The sequence below is a fragment of the Sceloporus occidentalis genome, unplaced genomic scaffold (assembly GCF_023333645.1).
Source record: "Sceloporus occidentalis isolate IW3139 unplaced genomic scaffold, rSceOcc1.0.p SCAF_359, whole genome shotgun sequence".
NCBI lineage: Eukaryota > Metazoa > Chordata > Lepidosauria > Squamata > Phrynosomatidae > Sceloporus > Sceloporus occidentalis.
In genome coordinates this window covers 125,181-143,005 of record NW_028317339.1, presented here as the reverse complement: position 1 = coordinate 143,005, position 17,825 = coordinate 125,181, and positions in this window count along the sequence as shown.

The window sequence follows — 17,825 nt, the reverse complement described above, 5'->3', positions numbered from 1 at the left end:
CATCCATTAATACGTACCTTGATTCCGTGTTTTGCCCACTCTTACGAAGGAGACGATCTCACAATTAGAATCCCCCCTGACTTTAGAGGAGCTCCTATCCACAGTCTGCATGTTGAAGAAAAATTCGGCTCCGGGTCCTGATGGCTTGACAAGCTTTTACTATAAAACCTTTTTTCCAGTTTTGGAACCTCACCTTCTTTCCTTGTTTCAATCCTTTATGACCAAAGGCCATATTCCTTCTGAAAACGTATATCCCCATATAGTTACAATTCCTAAACCGGGTAAACCTACGGATAAATGTGAACATTTTCGCCCTATCTCGCTTTTAAATAATGATGTCAAGCTTTACGCAAAACTTATCGCTAATAGACTATCCCTAATGCTCCCTTCCCTCCTACATTCCGACCAAGTTGGTTTTGTACGTCATAGACAAGCGAATGATAACACATAACACATAACAAGCTTCCTTTGCTAGGACCCCAGGTGTTCTGTTATCTTTTGATACGGAAAAAGCATTTGACCGCCTACATTGGCAATTCTTAACATTGGTTCTTTCTAAATTTCCTTTTCACCCCCCCTGATTCGTTCGATAATGGCATTATATTCCTCTGCCTCGGTCTCCTATTCAGGCTTTATCTCTTCCCCCTTTTTGATTTCCATTGGGACGCGCCAGGGCTGTCCGCTCTCTCCACTTCTCTACACCATAGCATTGGAGCCCCTAGCTCAACGTATTCGTTCCGATCGTCAGATTACAGGCTTTCCTTCTAAACACGGTGCAGATACTACTTTGGGGCTATTTGCTGACGATATTTTGGCTTCCATCACAAACCCTTCCACCTCGCTACCGTCGCTGCTCCAGCAATTCCAGCAATATGCTGAAATCTCTTATCACAAGATCAATGTGCATAAAACTCAAGCGATGTCTCTTAACTTACCTAACCAAATGTCCACCTCACTCCAAACATTTTATGCTTTTGATTGGAGGAAAGATTATCTTTCCTATCTCGGTATTAAGTTGCCTCGCAATCTCACTAAAATACATGACTTTAATGTTCGTTCTCTCTGGAAGCAAATTCTCAATGACATTCAGAGGTGGCGTTCCTTTGATCTTTCATGGCTTGGCCGCATCTCTTCTATAAAAATGATGGTCTTGCCGAGGTTGCTGTACACCTTTTAGAGCAGTTCCGACCAGTATTCCCTGTTCATTTTTATTACATATACAGAAGACACTCACCAATTGCAACGTTAAGGGTAGATCACGCATTTCTAGAAGTGCCTTTTATTCTCCCAGGTTCAAAGGAGGCTTAGGAGCCCCTGATATTCTAACTTACCATCGGGCCACTATCCTCTCTCAAACACTTTTGTTTCATTATCGCGGCGATCTTCCTCAATGGGTCAAACAGGAAAATCTCCAGGTCACACCATATTCGATCCCCCAATTATTATGGCTTCCACCACGACACCGACCTACACTGCCTACTCTACCTCCCACCACGCTTTGTGCATTTCAAATATGGGGTGCATTAGCTAAACACAGACCTCCCTTATTTCAAGTCACTAAAGCCACTCCACTTAGTTCTTTGGAACTTCTCGTTCCGGACCTGCGATTGAATCGCTGGGGCAGCGGACTTTCCCTACGGGTGGGGGGATCTTTTTAATAAAGGCTCACTCCGTTCGTTTTCTGAAATCAGCTCTGCCTATGTACTACCTACCTCTGAATTTTACAAATTCTTACAACTTAGACATCTGTTGCAGTCAGGATCCTCCTCTTCTACAATTAACATTTTCTCTGATGACCCTATAGTTCGTATGTGCAGCAAACCTTCTTCTTTTAAGGGAATGATTTCGCACTTATATTTCCCTGCTACAGCATCATTGGGACAATAAACTTCCTCATATGCTGGCATGGGAACGAGATTTATAATCCTCCTTTGAACTTGAGACATGGCTTGACTCAGAGGAATCCATGAGAGGTGTTTCACATTGTTTAAACCATATTGAGCTACAAAAGAAATTGGCCTGTCGATGGTATCTCACCCCACAACGATTGGCACATATGTTCCCCTCTATGTTGGAAGGGATGTTTGGAGGTTGGTTCTATGCTTCATGTATGGTGGTCGTGTCCTCTAATATATGAACTGTGGGGGAAGGTATTTCATTTGCATATTCCTCTCCCCCGTACCCCGCAATTAGCGCTACTCCATATGTTCCCAGATGATACCCCCTCGGCCACCCGGAAGTTAGTTATTCATTTTTTCTTAACTGTGAAGTTACTGATTGCTCGTAATTGAAAATCGTCCGTGATTCCTCGCCTCCCTGACATTCTCCTTCATCTTGAACGTACGCATATTTTTGAAAAGCTATCTTTTCAAAATGATCAAATGCTCCCTATGTTTACAAAGATTTGAGCTCCCTGGTCCCAACTTCGGCTCTCGCCACTATGGCACGCTTGACGTGTTGAGGGGTATTGGTATGTCGCGTCCGGTCTCTTGCTTTCCCTTATTGTATACTATTGCATTGGGTTACTCAATATCTGTATACTGCCACTGATCCTGGCTGCTTCTGATATGCTATTGTGTCTGACCTGATCCATGTGAGTTGTTTTATGATTGTTTTGATTACACTTTGCCTTATTCCCGATGACGTCTTTCACCGTTTACACTTTCCAGTGCTGTGATGCTCTCTCCACATTGTGGGGCTCTCAGGGCTGTTTTGTCTTAAGTGGATTGTTGTTGATTTCCTATATATTAGATGTCGCTGTGATTCATTTTATTTTGACCATTTTTGTACTTCCACTTCTACCTATTGTACTATTGTACTATTTTTCATGCACACTTTGCTGTGAAAGTATGTTCTCCTAATGTTACACAATGTATTGGAAGCGTCTAAAATGTTGAAAATACAATTAAAAAACTTTAAATTTAAAAAAAATAATTAGTGCCTAACTCCAGTGCCTATTTAAGAGACTCTGAAACATACAGCCATTGCCTTCTGATGGTCGTGCCTATCCTGGTAGTGCCTATCTCACTACGCGTTCCGTTTGTTCTCCTGTTACTTACCTCGGCTTATCCCACGACGTTCCTGTTCTCTGGCATCCTGATATTTGCTTATCCCACAAAGTTTCTGTTCTTTGGTATCCTGACCTCGGCTTATCCCACAACGTTCCTGTTCTCTGGTATCCTGACCTCCGGCTTCCTGACCTCGGCTCTCTGGACTATCCCTTTCCAGTCCTACCTGACTTCAGTATGTCCTTCCTACGCTGTGTCGTGACAATATATACTGTTACAGGCCTCAGTAGACGTTAAGGTTAATGACTGTTACAGGTCTTAGTAGAAGTTAAGGTTAAGGATTTAACTACGCAGTACTAGATTTTTTTATGTTTTAAGATTAGAATGTTTTTGCTATTCTGTAAAAATGATCAACAGTTTGGCCTTGGTGATTTTTCTTTCCTGATTCTCTTCTGAGTTTTTTGTGACCGTTAGTACTCTTTTTGAGGTAGCGATACGCAGGTCTAGTTACAAAATCTAATATATATGTAGACCTTTGTTTATACTCTAAGGCAGACCGAGAGACTGAAGCTAGATTTTATATTGAGACTGACTGGTACGTTTATTTTTATTTTTTATGCATATAAGCTTTAACAGGCATTCTTTGTTATACTCTGTTTTAATTTTGGATTCCTGTAATTTTTATTATTTTTAAATAAATAATTACTATTTTGAATTCTCAGTCCTTTGTTATAATTGTGCTCACGATTTCATCTATTGAATGTGAGACCTATCCACATGTATAAAATTGAAATTTGGTAACTTATCACTTAGGGTGGAGAATAACCTCTTTTTAAGACATTACATGGGAGGAAAGGTCTGAACCTATCACAATATATATATATATATATATATATATATCGGAGGCAGGATCTAAAATGTGTGTGTGTGTGTATATATATTATATATATATCGGTAGCTGTGCTGTCCTCTGGACTGTATTTATTTAATGTCCACCATATTGTCACTTCTTCCATCACCATGTTGTTTATATGTATTGTTGTTTTGCTGCCACCTGCTGGCCAGAATTCGTATGCTGCACGCCTCTGTTCTTGTTAATAAAGTTGGGCGTGTTTTCAGGAGCCTGGGTCCATGTCACTTCCTGCAACCCTGATGTGAGGGATCTGCTTTCTGTGTGACTGGACATTCATCTCTCGGGCACGTAAGGCATCAGTTTTTTGACCAGCAGATAGCTTTAGGAAAGATATTAACAGACAACACCAAGGTTTCAGTATCATTGTTTGTGTTTGACTTGGGTCAAATAAACCCACATTGATTCAAATCTCCGTGTCTACGTGTATCCGTCTAACCTGAGCTTTTGCCGGTCCTGTCTGCTCCACTGCTTGGACACGAAGGTAGGAAAGTCACACAGCCACTACCAGTTACACCTTCATTCGCCTTCATGTGGGGACAGAACAGTCAAAAAACTGCCTTAGTGACCAGTACCACACTCAGGAATCTCCCTAGCAACAGGCTCACGTGCAGCAAATCTGCCCAGCCACTGAACATGTCTGGACAAGCCTAGGGGAATCAACGTGCATCTGCAGTATCTACTCCCTCGCCTGGAAGTCCTCCACAACTCCAAAACCCCAGCAATTCACTCAAAACACCTTAGGAAGCTTATCAGGTGCCCTATAGGAACCGTGCAGCGATTTTCAGCCCCCAATTCAAAAGTTTATTTTCTTAAAGAGATAGCGCACCTTAAATCAAAATGGCCGAAAAGGACCTTGCTGAGTTCCCCAGTGATAAAACAAAGCAAATGCAACCTGATAATGGTAATTATGAAGAGCAGGAAGCAGAGCCCACGCTTCCAGCAGATCAAGACGCACGACCGAAACGCTCTCTTAAACCGACGATAAAGGTCATTGAAAACTATCACACCATGAAAGATGAGCTATGTGATAACCTGGAAGAGCAATGGGAACGGGTTTCCTCCCTCATGTCAGGACTTAAATCCTCCTCAGGTGGTGCTGCCAGGTTACAAGTCGCCATTGGACGGCTGAACACAGCTTATGAAAGATACAAGGGACTATCTACAAGGTATATAACCTTTCTAAAAGACTCTAATATCGATGAAGCCTCATCAGAACTGAGCAAGGCAGAATCATTAGACAGAGAAAGAGACGCCATGGTGCAGGATGTTAAAGATAAAGCGGAACTCCATATCTCTCATATGCAGGAAACTAGATCACACAGATCAAATTCATCTAAACATTCCTCTCGGTCATCGCGCTCTAGAAGCTCAGCCATGAGTGACAGAATACTAGAGGCCCGCATAAATGCAGAACAATCCAAGGCGAGACGTACCTTCATTGAGAAAACAGCTCTTGCAAAGGCAGAAGCAGAGGCCAAGAGAGCTGGGGCAGAAGCAGAGGCCAAGAGGGTAGAAGCAGAAGCAGAGGCTCGGATAAAGATTTTTGAATCAGAGATGGATGAGGAAATTGCGTTAGCCGAAGTAAGAATACTTGAGCAAGCATTGAGCCAAGGTCTTGATCCAGTCTGCTCACTACCACAGGAAATGGACGATCCAGTTGATCGCACCAGTGACTATGTGCTGAAACAGTTACCCGTGTCACCCCCTATTTCCAGTACTGTACAAGCCGACAACACTGAAACCTCTCTCCACCAAATGTATCGGTTTGTCTTAGTCTGTCAATTCTTGTCTTGTCATATCCCTTGAATTTATGTATTGTATTAAGCGCTGCGTAAACTGTTGGCGCTATATAAATAAAGGATAATAATAATAATAAATAATAATAACCTCCGAACCAGCTTTACCTACGGTGCTAGTGCCACCCACAGCACCCGAGCAAGCTAATAACCGTCACCCGGATGTGCCCACTCAAGGACAGTTATTACAGCAAGATCAGGTGTTTTCTGGCCTACCTCCACAGCTCAAGCAGCAGTCATCAGAATCTACAGAGGCTAAACCACAGCTCAACCCTGCAGCAACATCATTTTACCCGGTAGCATCTCACCCTTTCACGCCAAGCAGCCCATACGCCCCAGGGGCATCACAAGTTGTCATGGCAACAAGCAGTGAGAAATCAGATATGTCTGAGTTCGCTAGGTTTATGGTGAGCAGAGAGCTAATCAACACCAGTCTTTCAAAGTTCGATGACCGTGCAGAGAGCTATAGAGCCTGGAAAGCAACCTTCAAAGCCGCCATTGCCAACCTCAACCTAACCGTAGAGCAAGAACTTGACCTCATGATCAGATGGTTGGGCCCAGGCTCTACAAATCGTATCAAGAGCCTCAGAACTGTCTATGTGGGACAAGCAGAAGCAGGTCTCGCTGCCGCCTGGCAGAGACTTGAACGTACCTTTGGTAGTGCAGAAGCGATAGAGAAGGCCCTATTCCAGAGACTGCAAAACATCCCAAAGATCAATCTCAAGGAAGTCCATAAGCTTCAGGACTTAAGTGATCTGCTCATGGAACTGGAGCTAGCCAAAAAAGACCCTCGTTTGACTGGGCTGTGCTACTTGGATACAGCGCATGGAGTGAACCCAATTGTTGTGAAGCTACCATACAGTCTGCAAGAGAAGTGGGCAGCGTCAGTCTCAAGGTACAAAAGAGCGCATGATGTCACCTTTCCCCCATTTATTCATTTCTGTAAGTTCATCGATGAACAGTCCCAAATGAGGAATGATCCCAGCCTTGACTTCCTGGAGTCCAACACTATAGCCTCAGCGACGTCATCATCAAGGTATGAAAGTGTCATGCATAAACACAGAGACTTTAAGAGCAGCGTGAGCGTTAGAAAGACTAACCTACCATCACCTGCAGTACCCATGGGAAAACAGTACACTACCTCATTAGGAGACAAGTCCTTCAATCGTGAATGTCCCATTCATAAAAAACCACACTCATTGAACAAATGCAGAGGGTTTAGATCCAAAACCATACAGGAGCGCAAGAAAGTCCTCACCGAGCTTGGGGTATGTTTCAGATGCTGCGCTTCAGTGGAGCACATGGCTAAGGACTGTAAATCTGCCATCAAGTGTGAAGAGTGTCATAGCGAAAGACATACCTCAGCTATGCATCCAACCCCACTCGCCAGAGACTCACCGGCTGCAGTCGCCATTAGTCCCGCTCCAAGTCATGGCGGGGAGCCCCAGAATCACGCCAACACCACCACAGCTGTTTCCTGCTCATGCTTGGAAGTATGTGGGGAGAGTCAGAGAGAGAAATGTTGTGCCCGACTATGCCTAATCAAGGTTTACCCAGATGGACAACCAGAAAAGGCAGTAAGAATGTATGCCATCATCGACGACCAAAGTAACCGGTCCCTAGCGGGACCTAAATTCTTTGAAGCGTTTGGAATCAAAGGACCATCAGAACCCTACACCTTAAACACCTGCTCGGGCCGCATAGAGACTAGCGGCAGAAGGGCACAAGGATTCATTGCTTCTCCTATCAATGGGGATACCGAAATACCCCTACCGACGCTGATCGAATGCGACCAAATACCCAACCATAGGGATGAGATTCCTACCCCAGAAGCTGCATTTCACCAACCACACCTAAGGCACATAGCCAGCCTTATCCCACCTATGGACATCAACGCCGAGATTCTACTCCTGCTCGGCAGAGACAATCTAAGGGTACACAAGGTACGTCAACAATGTAATGGTCCCGACTATGCGCCATACGCCCAGAGACTGGACTTGGGATGGGTAGTCATAGGGAACGTATGCTTAGATCAACCAGGAATTGACTCCTTCAAGACTTACGTGCGTGTAGATGGACGCGCAACTAGCATTAAGCCGTGTCCTCATCACTATGAAGTTAAAGAGAAGTCTCCAGACCTCATACAGCAACCTGACATCATTTCTCCCTTCTTTGCCGACGACTTGGGGAGATCAGTTTTCCACACAACCAAGAACGACGATAAAGTAGCCTTGTCAGTAGAGGACAGAGAATTTGTCAAGATAATGGACAGCGAGTCCTTTAAAGACGAAACCAATCACTGGGTTTCTCCATTACCCTTCCGAGCTACCAGGCTAAGACTCCCTAACAATCTGGAACAAGCTCTGTCTAGATTTAACTCTCTTCAGCGTACCATGAACAGCAAGCCTGAAATGAGAAAACACATTGTCGCCTTTATGGATAAAATATTCCGTAACAACCACGCAGAAATAGCTCCATCCTTAAGGAAGAACGAAGAGTGCTGGTACTTGCCTTCATTCGGAGTGTATCATCCACGGAAACCTAATCAAATTAGGGTCGTTTTTGATTCAAGCGCCAAACATCAAGGTGTATCTCTAAAGCGCTGCGTAAATTGTTGGCGCTATATAAATAAAAGATAATAATAATAATAATGATGTTCTTCTCACAGGTCCCAATCTGACAAATAACTTAGTAGGAGTGCTGATGAGGTTCAGGAAAGAGCCTGTTGCCATCACTGCCGACATTGAACAGATGTTCCACTGTTTCGTAGTCAGAGAGGATCACCGTAATTTCCTCAGGTTTCTGTGGTACAAGGACAACGACACCAACGCAAAGATGGTGGAGTATCGAATGAGGGTGCATGTATTTGGAAACAGCCCTTCACCTGCAGTAGCAACTTACGGCCTTCGGAGAACTGCGTTAGAAGGAGAGTCCGAGTATGGTGCAGACGCGAGAGACTTTGTAGAAAAGGACTTCTACGTAGATGACGGACTCAAATCACTACCGACTGAAGAAGCGGCTATCAGTCTGCTCAAGAGGACTCAAAAAATGTTGTACCAAGCTAAACTTAGACTACACAAAATTGCTTCAAACAGCCTGGCCGTAATGAGAGCCTTCGAGTCAGGTGATCATGCACCTGGATTCAAGGACATTAACCTGGGACTGGACAGTCCACCTGTGCAGAGGAGCTTGGGCCTCAGGTGGGATCTCTCGGCCGACTCCTTCGGTTTTCAAATAAGTTGTACAGACAAGCCATTCACAAAACGTGGTGTCCTATCAGTGGTGAACAGCCTATTTGATCCGCTGGGATTTGTAGCGCCCATCACCATACAAGGTAGATCCCTACTGAGACAGCTTTCTGAAACCGTCAAGGATTGGGATACCCCACTTCCTTCTGATAAAGAGCAAAAATGGGAAGCCTGGAAACAATGTTTGTGTGCCTTGGATGAGATCCACATCCCGAGATGCTATGTCAAAACCTCATCTACCTCTAGCATAAAGAAAGAACTCCACGTGTTCTCAGACGCCTCCACGGAAGCCATAGCAGCGGTTGCCTATCTGAAGGTGACAGAACCCAACAATCAAAGCCACATTGGATTCGTCTTTGGTAAGGCTAAATTGGCTCCCAAGCCTGATCATACTATTCCCAGACTTGAACTCTGTGGGACTGTGTTAGCAGTGGAGATTGCAGACTTCATACAACAAGAACTGGGTGTCGACATAGAAGAGGTCCAGTATTACACGGACAGTAAGGTCGTTTTAGGTTACATTTATAATCGGACTAAACGATTTTATGTGTACGTCAGTAACCGCATAGAGAGAATCAGGAGGTCTTCAAAACCTGAACAATGGCACTATGTGCCATCCAACTTTAATCCAGAAGACCACGCCACTAGGCCGATGTCTATAGGTTCCTTTATTAACTCTTCTTGGCTTACAGGTCCGGAGTTTCTGTTGAGACAGAGGGACGAATGTGTACAGGAAGTTTTCAGCATCCAGGATCCGGATAATGATCCAGAAATCCGCGCTGAAGTTAGTGCATTAGTTACTGGAATAAAGCAAACCTCCAGCCTCGGTTGTCAGCGCTTCAAGCGTTTCTCCCGTTGGATGAGACTCGTTAGAACTATCGCTCGGTTAGTGCACATTGCGAGATGTTATCACAGTACTCAAGGAGATAAAGATTGTCATGGTTGGCATGTCTGTCATAAACCCCTCTCTGCTGAAGATATCTCTCATAGTGAGTCCCTCATAATACGCCATGTCCAGCAGGAAGAATTCAACGTAGAATGGAAGTGCTTGTACAACAAACAGCGGATTCCAATAAAAGGCCCTCTTGCCAATTTAAATCCAGTTATGGACGGTTCTGGCTTGCTGAGAGTCGGTGGTCGTTTGAATCAAGCCCACCTAGGAGTTGCAGAACAAAATCCTCTCATCATTCCCAGCAAACATCATATCACTGTCTTGCTGATCCGACACCATCACGAAAAGGCTGAACACCAAGGCAGACAAATCTCTGAGGGCAGGTTACGGTCTGCAGGCCTTTGGATTATAGGTATGAAAAAACGTGTGGCCCAAATACTGCACGACTGTGTGCACTGTCGTAAAGCAAGAGGAAAACAACTACACCAACAAATGGCTGACTTACCTGTGAATAGACTATGTACAGAGCCACCATTCACCTACGTTGGGCCATGGATGGTGTCTGCACGCAGGACCCGCGGCGGTCACGCAAACAGTAAACGTTGGGCTGTACTATTCACTTGCATGAGTGTGCGGGCCGTTCACATAGAGGTAATAGAATCCATGGACACATCCAGCCTTATTAATGCCTTAAGACGGTTCTTCGCAATCAGAGGACCAGCGAAACAGTTGAGGTCTGACCACGGAAGCAACTTCATCGGAGCAAGTAAAGAACTGAACATCGATACCAAGCCCATTCAAGATCAGTTAGCAGAGAAAGGTTGCACTTGGATTTTCAATCCTCCTCATAGTTCCCACATGGGGGGCTCCTGGGAGAGGATGATCGGGATCTCACGCAGCATCTTGAATTCCATGTTAATGGATGTAAACTCTTCAAGGCTCACACATGAGACCCTAGTCACCCTTCTCGCTGAAGTTTCAGCCATAATCAATTCAAGACCACTTGTGCCAGTGTCTATGGATCCTGAAACACCAACTATACTGACTCCGGCTATTCTCCTTACCCAAAAAACGGAGAATACGCTAATACCTAGTAAAGAATTTACCCATGCGAACATCTACCAGAAACAATGGAAACGTGTACAATACCTAGCGGATTACTTCTGGAACAGGTGGCGAAAGGAGTATCTTGTGATTCTTCAAGGAAGAAGAAAATGGCAACACCACAAACCAAACTTGAAAGAAGGAGACCTCGTGTTGATGAAGGAGCAACAAACCGAACGGATTCACTGGCCTATGGGACTTATTACAAAGGTTTTTCCTAGCAAAGATGGCAGGGTCCGGAAGGTGGAATTGAATATCTTCAGAAAGGGTGAGCATAAGACGTTTGCAAGGCCAATTAACGAACTTATTCTGATACTACCCATCGAGAACATCCCTGCAGGATAAACAGAACTGAACTTGAATTTTGTGGATCTTCTCCATTCCAAGTTTGAAACAGGACTATCTTGTAATGTTTTATTCTAACATGTTTGTTACAGGTTTGTTCCATATATTTTTTGGACATTAGTCATAGTGAAATTCCCTCGGGAATTTCAGACGGGGAGTGTGCTGTCCTCTGGACTGTATTTATTTAACCCCTTCGCGACCTTTGCCGGTTCAGGGCCGTCATAACAAGAAGGTCACTAAATGACCTTTGACGGTCCTGAACCGTCAAAAAATTAAATAAGCTTAGAAAGTGATCAAGGATCACTTTCTTCGCTTAAACAGCCTTGCTGCAATGCCTCGATGTCGAGGCATTCAGCAAGGCCGAGATCGGCATCGGGGGCCATGTCTGGCCCCTCCCCGGGGCGTCAACAGCCGCCATACATTGTATGTGTTTTAAAAGCGTTTAGGAGGCGATCAACGATCGCCTCCTAAACTTAAATGGTGTCGCTGGAATGCCTCGATCAGGAGGCATCCAGCGACACCAAACACTTACCTCTGGGTGGGCTGTGACCGCTCCGGAGAGCGGTCACAGCTGCCGCTGCCGGTGATCTTCGCCATCAAGCAAGATGGCGGCGGCCCGGGAAATAAAACAATAAAGACGAAAAAGTTCGCTAGAGGGTCTCCAGACCCTCTAGAGAACTGGCTCCACTTGCTGGTTGAATACAGGTACTGCATTCAACCATGCAAGTCAATGGAGCCCAGCTTTCTAATCACTATGTGATTAGTAAAATATTCAAAAAAAAATAAAAATAAATAAAAAATGGAAAAAAAAAATAAAAAAATGTGCTAACATTTAAAAATAATTATGCAGTGATGTCACTAGATGAACCATCCAGTACCAGCAAAATGTGTAAAAAAAAAATATAAAAAAAGTATTAAAAAAATAAAATAAAATTAAAAAATAAAGTTTATTATTTTGAGCAAGTGCTAAAATTTCTAAAAAATCTCAACAAAGAGTTAAAATAAAAGCACTTCAAATACCCAAGGGGTGTCTAATATATAAAAAAAATGGCTGATGGGGTAAATTGGAGTGGCCTAGCTCAAAGATAGGGCATAGGTACAGACTGACCAAAATGGAGAAAAAAAGCGCACTTCCCAAATGTGGCATTTTAAATCTGAAACAACCCGACAAACCCATGCATGTCGGGTATCACTGCACTCAGGAGATGTTCCTGAACACACATTGGGGTGTTGTTTGACAGTGGCATATACCAGGACCTGTATATCTATAACTAAAGTACAATTTGTGTGAAAAAAAATAAAAAAAAATTACTATTACAAAGTTTGACAAAATGTAGTTGTATAATTGGTGCATGGAAAGGGTTAAAATAACAGCATTTGGAATACCCTGGGGTGTCTAGTTTTCAAAAATATATGGTTTGAATGGGTTAAATTGAGTTAACCGGCTTCAAAGATATTCCAAAGAGGAGAGGGAGGCACAATGACCAAATGACCACCTGAATTATGCATGCCCCAAAAGTAGCCTTTTACCAGCCAAACAATCTGACAAACCCATGCATGTGGGGTATCGCTGTACTCAGGAGATGTTGCTGAACACATATTGGGGTGTTGTTTGAAAGTGACATATACCAGCACCTGTATATCTATAACTAAAGTACAATTTGTGTGGAAAAAAAAATAAAAAAAATTACTATGACAAAGTTTGACAAAGTGTAGTTGTATAATTGGTGCATGGAAAGGGTTAAAATAACAGCATTTGGAATACCCTGGGGTGTCTAGTTTTCAAAAATATATGGTTTGAATGGGTTAAATTGAGTTAACCGGCTTCAAAGATGTTCCAAAGAGGAGATGGAGGCAGACTGACCAGATTTGTTAAAAAAGATTTGGAAATCATAAAACGCTGCTTGTACTTATTGCCCTATAACTTACAAAAAACAGCAAAAAAACATAAAAACATTGGGTATTTCTAAACTCAGGACAAGTAGTAGAATCTATTTAGCTAGTTTTTTTACTTGCTTTTTTAGGTGAGTAAAAGATTTTTCAAGTAAAAGTCATAAAATGTGTTTTTTTTTCAATTTTTCACCATGTTTTTTTAATTTTTTTATAGTAAATAAGATGATACGATCAAAATAATGGTATCTGAAGAAAGCCCATCTTGTCCTGAAAAAAACAATATATAACTTATGTGGGTACACTAAATGGGTGAGGAGAACATTACAGCTGAACACAAGCACCACAAAAGTGTCAAAACAGCCTCGGTCCCACAGGGTACAAAACGAAAAATGAGCCCGGTCCTTAAGGGGTTAATGTCCACCATATTGTCACTTCTTCCATCACCATGTTGTTTATATGTATTGTTGTTTTGCTGCCACCTGCTGGCCAGAATTCGTATGCTGCACGCCTCTGTTCTTGTTAATAAAGTTGGGCGTGTTTTCAGGAGCCTGGGTCCATGTCACTTCCTGCAACCCTGATGTGAGGGATCTGCTTTCTGTGTGACTGGACATTCATCTCTCGGGCACGTAAGGCATCAGTTTTTTGACCAGCAGATAGCTTTAGGAAAGATATTAACAGACAACACCAAGGTTTCAGTATCATTGTTTGTGTTTGACTTGGGTCAAATAAACCCACATTGATTCAAATCTCCGTGTCTACGTGTATCCGTCTAACCTGAGCTTTTGCCGGTCCTGTCTGCTCCACTGCTTGGACACGAAGGTAGGAAAGTCACACAGCCACTACCAGTTACACCTTCATTCGCCTTCATGTGGGGACAGAACAGTAGCAGGGTCTAATATAAATATCTATCAGCAGCAGGGTCTAATATTCACATATATATATATATATATAGTGGCAGCAGGATCTAATATTTATATACCGTATTTGCTCGATTATAAGACGACCCCCCAAAATCAAAATATTAATTTAGGAGAAAAACAAAAAGCCTGAATACTACCCTATAGGAAAAGTTTTACTAGTAAATATTAATTCCTGTAAACTATTTTTTCATATTTAATAAAAGCTATGATTGAGAAAAATATATTTTTTTTTATTTCTTTTTATTTGCCAACCTGCCCCCCCCCCGTTATGCACATCTGCCCCCAGGCTTGCCACTCTGCCCTCAGAAATGCCTTATACCCCCCTATTTGCCACTCTGTCCCATGATATGCCTTTTAACCCCCTATATGCCCCTCTGCCCCATGATATGCCTTATACCCCTATATGCCACTCTGGCATATAGGGGGTTAAAAGGCATATCATGGGGCTGAGTGGCATATAGGGGGTTAAAATGTATTTCTGGAGGTATATATATATATATATATATATATAACTGCTAACAGCAATCACACTCATATCAAGCCAAGGCAGACAGTACATGCTGGAACCTAGGGATGATAGTAGTGGGATTACAACCTCCCTATGCCATGCTACCACCACCACCCCCCTTACACATCCATGCTATCACACACTCATTCACAAACATTTAAATACTCATTCATTCCATTAATCACACATACTTCACACATTAATCACAAAAACCCTCCCCCACCCCCTTACCTGAACTGCAGATCTCTCACTCGAAGACTTCTGCAGGGGCCCGGCTGTGCGAGCAACTTCTCTGGCACCGCCCCCAGAGGAAGGAGGGGGGAGGTAGAGTTATGTGAGGACTGTGCTAGCTTCCTGTTCTCCTGCTACTAGTAGCAGAGACGCTGCTCGCGACCAAAGCTCGGTAAGCAGCATGGCCCCAGCAGAATTTTTTTGGAGGTCTGATTAGAAGACGACCTCGATTATAAGACGAGGGGTATTTTTCAGAGCATTTGCTCTGGAAAAAAACGCGTCTTATAATCGAGGAAATACGGTATATATATATATATATATATATATCGGAAGCAGGGTCTAATATTTACATATATATTGGCAGCAGGGTTCCATATTAATATATATCAGCAGCAGGGGCTAATATTAAAGAAACTGCAAGTTCAGCTGTTATCTTGAAATCATATTTCACTCACGGTCTTTACTTCAAAGAGATAAGTAGATAATATTTAGTAAAAAATGCATGTCTAACGCATATATATAATTATATACCTGTTTGTTTGATCTCATGCGCTTCTGACAGGCACTGTTGGGTACCTGAGGTGCGTAAGGAGGAGGAGCCCAATATGCAGGGGTGACTGGAAATGTCCAATAACACTAGGTCAGCTGAGGTCAGTTGCAGGCAGAGATTCAATAAGCAACGTCAGTAAGCAATCCAAGGTCAAGTTCAGGCAGCAACAGAGAAGGTAGAAATAAGGTAACTAGATCACAACAGGAGCACAGAACTGAGAGTACACTGTAGTGCACAGAACATCCCAGAATATCTGAGTGCCGCCATGATGGTGTTCAGGGGTTTTATAGGGATCTTAGACGTGACATCATACGTCACGTCTGCAGATCCACCCACTTTACAACACCTACTAACGTTAAGTGAGGGAGCTGGTGCTGGAAGCACCACCCCTAATATAAGAATCTCCTCTTTCCCGGCCACTCTGCCTCTCCCCCCACAGTGGGCGTAGGAGCAGCATACTGAAGCGCCGCCTCCTCCTCGGCGTTCCTGCTACCCCGACCCCCAGGAACCCCGCTCCCCAAGAGGACACCAGGAGGGGCGCTCAGGACGATCCGCTTTCCTTCACCACCCCCGTCGGAGGTTGGCATCAGAAGCATGCTGTTGCCGTGAGGTACGTGCCTGAAAGCTTCATAGTGTGACCCTGAATGGCAGAAATAAAATGTGACCACCCTAGCCTTGGCATTGTACATTATAACTTAGTGTTATTTTAAAGTCATATAGTGGATTGGATCACTAATTCCACCTGGATCAGAAGTTTTCACTTAATACTTCTCTACCAAATGTATCACGTACAAACACCATAAATATATAGGAACAAATTACAGAAAAAAACTCTCCTTTACTCAACTATATAAACATAGCAAATCACTACAAAGGAAATGTCCAGTACTTATTTGCCTTTTGGTACTCAAACGGGGTGGTAGATAAATGGAACAGACTTCCAGCAGAAGAGGTAGAAGGTAAAACAGTAAATGAATGTAAACATGCATGGGACAGGCACAAATCTATACTGAATCTCAGATGAGACCAAGGACTTGAGTCTTTACATCTGTGAGAATGGGCCAACTAGATGGGCTAAAAAGTTTTTATATGATGTCAAGTTCTATGTTTTATTCCATGAGGTGATTAGCAGCTCAACAACATTACAGAAAGCGGCCCATGTATAAGATAAGTGATTGTGTCCTGTGGTCCACTTTGCCAACGGCATGTCACATTCATAGTTGGCACTAAAAGGGTTAAATAATCTGGAAATCAGCTATGAGTTTTAAAGCCTCCAGGTAAAAGCTAGAGTTGAGAGACAGTTGGGTGAAGCTTGGGTTCATATTCCACAAGTAGTTATGCTGCTGCTTTTGTGTGTTGTAGTGGTAATATAAATATATTTCAGGTCCTTGTACAGCCTTCCCAAGGAACACTTTCATCCCAGTGGATCCAAAATAACAGCTATTAAGTTTAAACTGTGGAAGAGATATTTTAGAGTGAGGACTATTACACAATGTTAAGAGCTGGATGCATTAATGGCAACAAAAGACATTCATAATCCCATTCATATTAAAACCAATCCCGTCTGATTGTTTTTTTAACATGTTTTTGGATATAGCTGGAAATAATCTGTTTTCTTTAACATTAACATCCTAATTAGTCTTAATATTACACTGAGACAAAGCCTGTTACATTATGTATATTTCAATATTTCTGGATGCAAATAACCTATCCCATAAAATGCTCCACATGAACATTACTATGAACAACGTTACTATATGAACAATACTAGTAAATTCTTGGCAAGTACTTTGTGCTGAGAAAATTAAAACATTAAAGATGTGATATTTATTTAGTAAACATACCACCTATTAAAGATTTGTAACTTGTAGTGTCATTTATTTTGATAATAAAGCAGACATTCCGTGAAATTGATTTGCATGCTATTTTTATTAGATTTCAGCACATATTCATATAATAACAGGACAGCAACAAAAACTGTAGCATACCTAGCAGAAGATGTATAGCTTATAAATCACTCCCAAACCAAAATTGACAACCACCCACTAATGAATAAGTTAGAAAGGAAGAATTTGAACTAAGTAGTGATCTATCACAAAGGGTATAAAAAAATAACAAAAGCGTAGTTGTTGATGACCCATGTAAGCAAAAGCTGATGTGATACCAACAGACTGTCTAGAGGTTAATATATATATTGCCCCAGGTTTTATTTATTTCAAGCAGTCAACTAGGGGATTGGGCTGGAGGATGGTCTTCTCAGTGTAGCAGGTCTTATCACAATGATCTCTTCTGTTGTAGTGGTAGTTTTTGTGGTCGTGCTGGTAGAGCCATTTGAGGGGGTTGTGAATGTCTCAGTGATGGTTTTAGTTTCTACAGGTTTGCTGTTATAAAGTTCAGGCTGGAAGCGCTGCAAGTTG